The sequence below is a fragment of the Nomascus leucogenys genome, chromosome X (genome assembly GCF_006542625.1).
Source record: "Nomascus leucogenys isolate Asia chromosome X, Asia_NLE_v1, whole genome shotgun sequence".
Taxonomy (NCBI): domain Eukaryota; kingdom Metazoa; phylum Chordata; class Mammalia; order Primates; family Hylobatidae; genus Nomascus; species Nomascus leucogenys.
Window position 1 is genome coordinate 15335455 of NC_044406.1, and position 12532 is coordinate 15347986.

The following is a 12532-nucleotide window of genomic DNA, read 5'->3' on the forward strand; positions in this document are numbered from 1 at the left end:
GTTTGCCCACCTTGTTCTAGAATAATTGTACCTTATGGCTCTGCTTCAAAGAGAACCTCGTGTGCAAGCAAGAGGCGGCTTGGGAGATGATTTGTGTCCCTTTAATACAGTGTACTCATTTCTGACAAGTAGACATGATTTCCAAAACCTATTAAAAGAAATGTTTAAAGGACTGAAAGAAAAGAAATCTTCCCGGACGACTTCGCTTTAAAATCTTGATATTGTTTACCTCAGTGAGGGTCAGAGAAGGAAATATGGAACAAATATTTTGGGAATTTCTGAGAATATTCACACGCTATCATGCATTTAATCCGAAAGTATCATGTACAGCATATTTCATTAGTTTTGCGTTTTTGTTGTTGTTAAATTGAATCTGTCAATTCTATTTAATTTTTTTGGCCTTTTTTCCATCAACTACTTTTTTTACATTAAAAAAAGTGGTATGTTTTCTCTCTTGGATTGCTTAACTGTTGGGTTTGTTTTGCCTTTCTCCCCAACCTCTTAGCTCTGGTCCTAATCTTTTCTGGCACTTTTCTGGGGTTGTTCTTTTTGTCTCTCCTGTGCTCAGCTAATAGAGTAAGGCACAAACAGGTGCACACACACAAGGAAGGGATGAATTTTATTTCATTTTTTCGAAAATGCAAATTCTAAATGGACTTCATGATTGCGCTTAGTCACAACTTGAAGTTTGAAAAACACTACACTATGATTTTTAAATTTCTATTTCTTTCTTTCTTTCTTTTTTTTTTTTTTTTTTTTTTTGAGAGAGGCTCTCATTCTGTCACCCAGGCTGGAGTGCAGTGGCACGAACACAGCTCACTGCAGTGTCAACCTCCTGGGCTCAGGCAAACCTCACACCTCAGCCTCCCGAGTAGCTGGGACCACAGACACAGGCCACCATTCCCAGATTTTGTTTTGTTTTTAGTAGAGACAGGGTTTCACCGTGTTGCCCAGGCTGGTCTCCAACTCCTGAGCTCAAGGATCTGCCCACCTTGGCCTCTCAAAGTGCTGGAATTACAGGCATGAGCCACCGTGCTGGGCCTAGTTTTTAAACCTTTAGCTGTTCCCGACTACCCTTTATAAAATAGCAACATACCCTCATCCACCCCCACAGGTAATCACCTCCTATCCCCTTTACTCTATTTTCTGTTTTTTCACAGCGATTATCGCTTATCGCCATCTGACAGATGTTTGTCCACAGGCTTTTTCTTGCACACTAGAATGTAAATTAGAGGGTAGGATTCTTGTTTTGTTGTGCCCTCAGCACCTGGACCGGTGCTTACCGGATGAGGAAGCTGAGCCAGAGTGGTGAGGTTTCTTGCCAAGGTGACATAGCTAGTGAGTGTTGGAGTTGGAATTTGAATTTAATCAGTCTTATATTAAGACAGCAAAAGTGATCCTATGGATAGAATAAACTATTTACTAAAAGGAATCAGAGACATAATACCCAGACATACCTGCAGAGTGATTCCATGTTCATTAGCAACTGTGGTTCACTAGGTTGGGGGCAAAAAAGTTTTAGCCATTTAAAAAAAATTTTGAAGTACCTACTGTGAGCCAAGCAGTGTTCTGGAAACTGCAACTAGCTGGATGAACAAGACATACAGAGACCCGGCTCTTTTATACTCTCCTTTATAGTTTGTTTTTCTTATTACAAAAACAAAGCTTGTTACAGAAAGATATGAAAATTATACAAGCAAAAGAGGAGCATAAGGGATACCAATTTTGTTTCTGGCCAAATTGTTTTCATCCAGTCATTATTAGGAGCAGAAGAAAATACACTAAAATATTAATAGCCATTGTCTCTTGATACTAGTATATTGTTATTTTATTCTTCATATATTGCCCTATTTTAAAATTTTTTCCACTGGATGCATACTGCTCATGTAAATAGAAAAAAACGCATGCATTTTAGAAAAAAAATGTCAGAGGAGTAATACAAATGAAGAGTTGTCTTAATGTGATAAAATTCTAAGAAATTTCTTTTAAAATATTGTTTAATGCAGTTGTGTGAGAGGGAGTTGAAGGAAAATTATTTTAATAGAAAATACACTGTTCTTTGAACTTGTACTTTGTTTGCATTGACTATTGTGATATTTTATTAGGAAAAGTGAAGTAACTGCTTTATACTTACAAATGTGTTAATGTAACCTTTGTGGGGTGTCCCTCTGGATTTCTAAAAGACCAACCTACCCTGTTGCTAGCTGTTGAGGCTAAGCCACTTGAGCTCTGCATTGGGGACAGTGAATAAAGGAAATGACCTAGACCAGAATCACTGAGGCTTAGACTTAGAATCAGTGGGGCATGGTAAATAAATATTTGTCAAATGGAAAATAATGAACAAGAAACTCCTCTTAGGCTTATCCCAATCCATAAGCAGCAATGAGAAAGCTTCGCATGTAAACCTTTTTTAAATTTTATTTATTTATTTATTTATTTATTTATTTATTTTTCGAGACGGAGTCTCACTCTGTCACCCAGGCTGGTGTGCAGTGGCGCGATCGCGGCTCACTGCAAGCTCCGCTTCCCGGGTTCACGCCATTCTCCTGCCTCAGCCTCTCTGAGTAGCTGGGACTACAGGCGCCCGCCACCACGCCCGGCTAATTTTTTGTATTTTTAGTAGAGACGAGGTTTCAATGTGGTCTCAATCTCCTGACCTCGTGATCCGCCCGCCTCGGCCTCCCAAAGTGCTGGGATTACAAGCGTGAGCCACCGCGCCCGGCCTTTTAAATTTTATTTTTAACGGACATCACAATCGTATAAATTTATGGGGTACAATGTGATGTTTTGATATATGTTTACATTGTGAGATGATTAAATCAAGCTAGTTAACAAATTCATCACTTCTCATAGTTAACATTTTTTGTGGTGAAAACACTTAAAATATACTCTCAGCAATTTTAAAATATATAACACATTACTGTTTATTATAGTCACCATTCTGTAGAATAGATCACTAAAGCTTATTTCTCCTAACTGTAGAATCTTCTTGTAGACACATAGCCCTGAGTGTTTCACTCCAAGCACAATGTTCTTTTATTCAAAATTTTCATATACAATGCATTCTTATTTACCACTGAAGACCTCTTCTGAAATTCATTATAGTGTACGTTTGTTGTAATTTCTGGCCACCATCCATTTTTCCTTCTCCAGGAAACAGCATGCTAGATTTCTTTTGAGTGAACTACTCTTCCTTAATCAGTTACAGTTTGGGAGGACTATCCATCAGGATGTCCCACTCTCCACCAGCTAAAAGGTAGGGTGCCCGACCCCAGTGGGCAACACCCTTCTTGGAATGTGAGTTCTGTAGATTCATGCTGGTGAAACACCTGGAGGTGCAAGTCCATTGATTCCTGCTTCCTGGATCTCTGGAATGGCTCTGGTTCCTACCCTTTCCAAGTTGGCTCTTTTGATTCTGTGGGCTCTTACGTGGCTTTTCAATTAGCAATAATCGCGCCTCGGATAAACCTCATTGGCTATGATACTGCCACTGTGCAAAGCTCCTACGTAGCTTTTATAGATTTCCTTTTTCCTTAAGTTAGCCTGTGTCCATTTGTTGCCTACCATCAAAGAAATCTGATATTTGCGTAAACCTACCTCCTTCTCTCTCCAAGTCCTGAATTTAACCACAGATTATCCTGAATGAGGAACATGACATTTGTAGCTGGAGAGGACACAGACACAATACTAAAAAATTCGCAAAATTGTGCTTGCAATTGTATAAGAAAGATACAACACTCTGGAAAGCAAAAGCTATGCTAAGTATTTCACATAGAGCTGATTCAATACAGAGAATTGGATACATACCAGCTACCTCACCTGCTGGCTGGCACTCCCCACAGTCATTGCTCCGACAACTGAGAAGAGTAGTACTCGGCTGAGACTCAGATCACCAAGGAAGGTGTGGCTGGTTGGTGCTGGCAGCTGTGTGGTATGGTGATGCTGGGAAGGCTGAAAGAAAGTGGAGGCCAGAGCCATGTGTGTTGGGCGGCTGTTGATAGGAGTTGGCAGCAAGAAGACCCTTCTCACCCCTTCCAATCTCCCATCAGAACCTTCCATTGACAGAACCTAACAGGAAGGCAAGCAGCAAGGGAGTTTGGGAAAAGCAGTTTGCAGTGCCAGCCCTAGCATCACAAACAAAGTGAAAGGGGGTTAGCTTCGCACTAAGAGAAGGCAGGCAAATAACCACAACAAAACCATGCTTCACTTTTAAGAGGATCAGTAATGGTTTTTGAAAATAGAATTCCCTAGTAAATTGGAAATTTGCAATATAACTGTGGCTGAATGTAAATTACTTCATTATTGTACTATACTGAAAGACCTAAGGGCACTAATTTCAAATCTGTAACATGTTCTCTGGCCCTCAGTGATGGCATATGGATATATCAGTCGGAAAATTTGCCTTCCAATACATATTTATGAGGTACAGGAGGTACAGCAAGATTGTTTAGTTTGATTATTACAAAGAGGAAACTGGCACTGATGTAAAGCTATTATAGCCATCAAAAGGTCTGTAATTGTAAGGTCACTTACAAATTCCTATTGAGAATTGCTTTTCAAAATAGGTTAGAAGAAAAATCAGAGACATTAATTATATTGTTGAAAAAAATACTTCACAATCTCTAAAGGGAAATTATACATGCTTCAAATGTACAGATCTATTAAGCCAACAGATTTTTTTCAGAAAGTTTGCAAACTTACTGCTCATCTGAGATTAATCGATAGAGGGGAAAATTATTGTACTAGTAGAATACAAAATGTTAGATGAAAATGCATCTGTGAATGTTCACAGCAGCTTTATTTGTAATAGCTAAAAACTGAAATCAGCCCAGATGTCCTTCAACTAGTGAATGGTTAAACAAACCGTGGTACATACATATCATCAATGTACCAATAAAAAGGAAGAAACTATTGATACAAACAATAACTTGGATGAAGCTCCAGGGAATTAGGCTGAGTGAAAAAAGCCAATCTCAAAAGGTTACATACTATATGATTCCATTCATATTACATTTTTGAAATAAAAATCAGGACAGATTAGTTTTACCAGGGGATAGGGATGGGGGGTGGTGTATAGGAAGGCAAGTATGGTTATAAAAGGGCAAAATGAAGAATCCTTGCGCTTGTGTAGTGTTGGAACTGTTCAGTATCTTGACTTTGGTGGTACATACACGAACCTACAATTTTGGGTGATAAAATTATATAGTACTTTACACACACACACACATACAAGGACAAGTAAAACTGGGAGAATCTATATCAGATGAGTGGATTGACTATCCTGGTTGAGATCTTATACTATTCTTTTGCAAGATGTTACCTTTGTGGGAAACTGGGCAAAGTGTACAGGGGATCTCTCTATATTATTTCTTACAACTGTCTGTGAATCTACAATTATCTCAAAAATTGTAATTAAAAATTATGAATGGTGTGCAGACCGCATGTTCTCACTCATAGGTGGGAATTGAACAATGACAACACATGGACACAGGGAGGGGACCATCATAAACCAGGGCCTGTTGGGGGGTGGTGGGCTGGGGGAGGGATAGTGTTAGGAGAAATACCTAATATAAATGACGAATTGATGGGTGCAGCAAACCAACATGGCACATGTATGCATATGTAACAAACCTACACGTTGTGCACATATACCCTAGAACTTAAAGTATAATAAAAAAATAAAAAATAAATGGTGTGCAGAAAAAAATAAAAAAACCGTAATGATGCTTTCAGTACTGTTCCATTTATCAACTGAAATAAAGGCAACAGTTCCTGTATGTGTGGAGTGGTTCTTTAAAAAGCTTTAAAATTATAGACAATTTTAAACACACAAAAGAAAACAGAATAGTGGAATGAACTATCTATGTACATACCATCCAGCTGCAATAGTTATCAGCTCATAGTCGAATGTGTTTCATCTCTCTCCCCAATCCACCCTTCCCATCTCTTATTATTCTGATGCAAATATTACATATCACACTGTTTCATCTGCAAGTATTTCTCTATGCATCTCTAAAAGATAAGGACTTTTCAAAAAATTCAAAATAACTACAATACATTCTCATATGTAAAAAACTAACAATAATTCCTTGATGTCAATATCCAGATAGTATTTGCATTTCCTGCTTGTGTGTATTTTAGCTTTATGGAGGTATAATGTATGTACAATACACTGCACCCATATAAAGTATACAATTCAACGGGTTTTGACAGATGTAAACACCCATGAAACCACAACTACAATTAAAAAAAAAAAAAAAACAGAACATTTCAATCACACCCAGAAGTTTCCTTGTGCCCCTTCCTCCATCAATGACCACTGAGCAACCACGGATCTGGCTGCTGCCACCACAGATGAGTTTGCAGAGAACGTGATTTTGGAAAAAAAACCTACTTAAATGGTACATAATTTTATAAAAATTAGAAGGATGTTTAGAGAATGAAGAAAGATGTGTATATATTTTTGTCTGGTATATTTCAATAGTGAGCCCCAAGGCAGAAAGCAAGTTAAATTTGGAATACTCCAATAGTAGCAGCCCTTACTCAGCACTTTTTGGGGGCTTACTATGTGCCAGATATTTTACCTATATTATCTAATCTGTCTCCTGATAACCTTACAATTATTATTAATCATGTTATTATCATCAAACCCATTGTACAGTTGAGTATACTGAGGCCAAGAGAGGTTAAGTAACTTGCCCATGATCTCACAGATTGCAACTGAAAATGTTTAGATAAAAAAACAGATCGTCTGACTCCAGAGACAATTCCCTTAAACACTGAGCTGTAGTCAGTTTATCAGCAAAAAGAACTGATACGAAAATAACACCTCGAGGTGTTGCTAAAAAGTCTTACCTCTCTTTGACAAAGGAGCAAAGGCAATTAATGGACAAAGGATAATCCTTTTAACGAATGGTGCTGGAATAACTGGACATCCACATGAAAAAAAAAAAAATTGAAGCCAGACGTAGGCCTTACACCTTTCACAAAAATTAACTCAAAATGGATCACGGACCTAAATGTAAAATGGAAAACTACAAAACTCCTAAAAGATAATATAAGAGAAAATCTAGATGACTTTGGGATTGGTGATCACTGCTTAGACACAACACCCAAAGTATGATCTACCAAAAAGAAAAATTGATAAATTGAGCTCTATGAAAACTTAAAACTGCTCTGCAAAAGACATTGTTAAGAGAACCAAAAGATAAGCCATAGAGAAAATATTTGCAAAACATTTATCTGATAATGACTGGTATCCAAAACATATAAGCGATTCTTAAACACAACCTTAAGAAAACAAACAGCGCAATTTAAAAACGCAAAAGATCTGAACTGACACCTCACCAAAGAAGATCTACAGATGGCAAATAAGCATATGAAAAGATGCTCCACATCATATGCCATTACAAAAATGCAAATTAAAACAAGAAGATACCATTACACATATATTAAAATGGCTAAAATCTATGGAACAGTAAAAAGATCAGTGCTTGTCAGAGATTCAGGAGCAGGGAGGGAGGGATGAATAGATGAGATTTTTAAGACAGTAAAACTATTCTGTATGGTTCTGTAATGGTGGATACATGTCATTATATCTTTGTCAAAAGCCGTATAATGTACAACACAAAGACTGAACCCTAATGTAAACTATGAACTTTGGTTAATAATAATGCATCTATATTGGCAGATCAATGATAACAAATGTGCCATATTAATGCAAGATTAACATGTGTGAAATTAAAGTAACAGAGATTAACATGGGTGAATTAACATGGGAAACTGTATTGATGGGAACTGTATTTTCAGCTCATGTAAACTTAAACTGCTCACAAAAATAGTCTATTAATTTAAAAAGCCTTATCTTCTCTAAGACTCATTTTCCTCATCTCTGAAGTGAGGAGTTGGACTAGATCTCAGAATGAAATCCTGTATTTATAAGTAGAGATAAATTGTTTTTTTATCCCCTTACATTTCCAAAAGAGTTCACTTTATTATTTTTCCCTCTCTCTGCCATGTGGCTTTCAATGATTGCATTGATAGATCAGCCAAGCTGGCATCACTTGGCTGTGGGTGTTCCGGCAAAGAATAGGCTCACACAGAGGATTCAAAAGTTTTCTTTATCAAGTCTTTTTGGTGATCTTTTAAACAAAACTTTGGAGGAAAACGTGTTTCTCAGGTCTAGCAAATGTTTTCTGTTTCTTAGTTTGAAGGTCATTTTGTGTATTCATCTATAATTTAGCTTCAGCGACCTTGAAAATATGATCATTTCAAGTTAGAGTAAATATTCAAATTTTGGGGGGAAATCCTTTCTTTTTTTTTCTTTTCTTTTCTTTTTTTTTTTTTTTAATATAAAGTCTCGCTCTGTCACCCAGGCCGGAATGCAATGATGTGACCACAGCTCGCTGTAGACTTGACCTCTGGGACACAAGCAATCCTCCCTGGACTATAGGTAAATGCCACCATGCCTGGCTAATTTTTGCATGTTCTGTACAGACATGGTCTCTCTATATTCCAGGCTGGTCTCAAACTCCTGGGTTTAAGCCATCCTCCCACCTGGGATCCTCCCATGTGGGGATCACAGGAGTGAGCCACTGCACCCGGCCAGGAAATCTTAATTATCCTATGATTTTAGTGAAATCCTTTGTTAACCATGCCGTGTAGCCAAATATCACAGTAATTTAGTCTTAAATGAACATAAAGATTTATATAGTAGTGTAAATTGGTCACATGGACTTTATTGTTTCATCCTGGCATTAAATTAAAAGACATTCAAGAGCATCATGGCCATATGAACTCTGCCATTCTAACTTCTTGCTGAAGGGAGGTACAACATTTATGTAAGCCACTATGTCCCATTCTCCCTACTGGCAGTCATAAGTGTTTGGTCATGTTTAATGAGTCAAACTGAGTGAAGAATGAGGTATTAGAGAACTAGATTTAAAAAAATCAGCAATCATCATAATGTATATCACAATGTTATTTAAATTGTAAATGTATAAATGCACTGTGGATGATTCCTATTGAATCGTTTATTTTATTTTATTTTATTTTTTTGTGAGACGGAGTCTCATTCTGTTGCCCAGGCTTCCCAGGTTCAAGTGATTCTCTTGCCTCAGCCTCCCAAGTAGCTGGAACTATAGGTGCCTGCCACCATGCCTGGTGTTTTCTTTTTTTTTTTTTTTGAGACTGAGTCTCACTCTGTAGCCCAGGCTGGAGTGCAGTGGCACTATCTCAGCTCACTGCAACCTCCGCCTCCCGGGTTCAAGCGATTCTCCTGCCTCAGCCTCCTGAGTAGCTGAGACTACAGGTGCGTGCCACCACACCTTGCTAATTTTTCTGTATTGTTAGTAGAGACAGGATTTCACTGTGTTAGCCAGGATGGTCTCGATCTCCTGACCTCGTGATCCGCCCGCCTCAGCCTCCCAAAGTGCTGGGATTACAGGCGTGAGCCATTGCACCAGCCCATATATTATCATTTAATTCCTAAGGAGTCAGGGTAATTTGAGTTGATGGACCTTAAATTTACATTAAATAGTATTTTGTTGTTCTGGGGGTAACTTAAATTTACATTAAATAGGTGTTGTTTTTCTGGGGGTAGCTGTTAACACTAAGTATTTTTGCTTATGTTATATTAATTATTCTTTTCTAGTCAAGAAAGAAGAGACTTGCCCCATCCACCACTTTACTACCATTATAGAAAGGAATGTTAAATATGTATATTTAGATTGCTTACAGCAGTGGCTTTTACATTTTTCTTGGCTGTAACCTATAGTTACGCATACATTTTTCATCTGTATGTCTATCTCATCTATCTGTCTGATACTGAAACATTTTTTTCAAAAAATAGTACTTATTTTTGTTATGTATAATATACTCTGATATGATCTGTCTTGTTCTATTTCATTTTAAAAAGTGCTGCTCATGACCCTCTAATTTGATTCCACGAATGGGCCAAGACCAGCAGCTCGAAAAATGTGGCTTGGAGAGCTCCAGATAAAATGTGCAGTGAATAGACAAAATTATCACATGTAATGATAAAAATGCACTAAAAGAAGGTTTTTACCATTTCACTTCTGAATAAATGTAAAAATTTAAAACTAACATACCATACACTATTTCTGGGGAGTAGGATTGAGAGATAAATCCTTTTAATTTTAGCTTCAAAATTGTTTGAAAAAGTAGTTTTCACGTAGAACTTTTATAGTAAAAAAAATCTAACATGACATAGTTATTTACCCCAACGAGCTGATGTCGTACTTTCTAAAAGTAATGTTTTATAAAAAAAAAAGTAAAAAATTGGGCGTAACAGGAACTTGGAATTATAGGGTATTAGTTGCATAAATTGTAGATTATTCATGGGATGTACTATGGAACCATCATAAATGATTATGTAAGGTCTAGCTCAGTGGTTCTCAACCAGGGGTAATTTTGCCTCCCAGGGGACATTTGCCAATGTCTGGACACATTTTTGGTTGTCGTAACTTGGAGAGGGGGATGCTTCTGGCATCTAGTGGGTAGAGGCCAGGAATGCTGCTAAACATCTTCCAATGTACAAGACAGCCCCCCACGACAAAGAATAATCCCCAAATATCAATAATGCTGAGATCAAGAAACCCTAGTCTAGCTAAAAGGCTATATCTATATTTACCTCATTTTGCAAAGCTGTAAGTAATCTTTTTGGTACATGTACGCCCAGAAAAAAAGAAGCTTTCTACCTCGGAAACCAGACCACCTTGTGTCTTGTAATTGTTTAATAAATATTTGTTGAATTATTACATAAGAAGGAAGATGAACTCTGTAATTACTGAAATGGAAAGATGTCCACAATATATTTAACTGAAAAGCAAGCAGGTTATAAAACAGTATAAGTGATCTACAGATTTAACGCAATCCCTAACTCAGTTAAATTCTTTGCAGAAATTGATAAGCTGATCCTCCAATTCATATGAAAATCAAGGGATCTGGAAAGGCCAAAACAATCTTGAACGAAGCTGGAGGACTCACACTTCCCTAGATCAAGACTTACTACACGCTACAGTGATCAACACAGTGTGGTACTGGGGTAAGGATACACATATATATTAATGGGATTCCACCAACTGACAAATGGGTAAATGCATTGTGTCTACACAAAGAAATATTACTTGGCAATAAAAAGAAATGAAGTCCTGATACATGCTACAACATGGATAAACCTTGAAAACATCATACTAAATGAAAGAAGCCAGACACACAAAAAAAATTATATGGTTTGTTTATTTATTTATTTATTTGACGGAGTCTCGCTCTGTCGCCCAGGCTGGAGTGCAGTGGTGTGATCTTGGCTCACTGCAACCTCCGCCTCCCGGGTTTAAGCAATACTCCTGCCTCAGCCTCCCATGTAGCTGGTTTTACAGATGTGTGCCACCACGCCCAGCTAATTTTTTTTTTTTTTTTTTTTGTATTTTCAGTAGAGTTTCACCATGTTGGTCAGGATGGTCTTGAACTCCTGACCTCAGGTGATCCGCCCACCTCGGCCTCCCAAAGTACTGGATTACAGGAGTGAGCCACCTCGCCCGGCCGTATGGTTCCATTTATATGAAATGGCCAGAATAGACAAACCCATCAATACACAAAATAGATTAGTGATTACCTAACGTTGGAAGGTTTGAGGGAAAATGAGGAGTGATTGCTAATTTGTCCGCTTTCTTTTAGGAGGTATGAAAATGTTCTGTAATTAGACTGTGAATGTACTAAAAGCTAGTCACTTGTATGCTTTAATTGGGTGAATTGTATAGTATGTGATTACATCTCAATAAAGCTAATTTTTTAAAAAGGAAGAGCCAACACGATGTGTCACTGTGCCCCAGAATGTAGTGGGCTCAGATAAATGTGGAACGTTAGCGGGTCAGTGTGTACCTGGTTTCCAAAAACATTCTTTGTGAAACTCTTGATTGATGAGTTGCAGCTGCACGAGAAGGGATGTGACTTGGCACTTGCTCCCAGACAGGGACAATGCACCGAACACAGTGTACACACGTAGGTGCCCATTTGAAGGGGTAGCTGTTCTGAGTTGAAGAACTGCACCAGGTTCAACCCAATTCTTGTACTGTGCATGTCCTGCGTGGGGGAGGGACCCGGAAGCTGTGCCAGACCTCAGGAGGCAGCTGCTGTTTGGCCACGTGCATTGCTCACTGAATATCTCTTAAAGCTAAGTAAACCAGCGTAGGGGGAAATGCCATTATGTGTAGTATAACCGTATATTTAGTTGTATTAGTGATTTTATCTGCGTGACAGGATTTTGAGTGATCTTTATTTTCTTTGTATTTCTCTGTGTTTACTGATTTTGTGTGTGTGTGGAAATATTAATATATTGTCTTCAGAAAAAAATCTGTACAAAGAGGTTTAGCTCTCCCTCCGCCCCGCCCCTCCCCAGCACCAGAGGTGTTACTGGTGAGGCTGAAATCCCAGGCAGAAGAGTCAGCGGCCGCCCAGGTCCATGTTTTGTGCATCCTGTGGCGAGGGTGCTTGGGGACCCGCAGAACTCAGG

At 38.2% G+C, this 12532-nt stretch overlaps 1 pseudogene; it reads right to left on the reverse strand.

The window, feature by feature from the left end:
* Positions 1–3380: 3380 nt before the first annotated feature.
* Positions 3381–3502, reverse strand: LOC115833516 (annotated as a pseudogene).
* Between the last annotated feature and the right edge of the window lie 9030 nt (positions 3503–12532).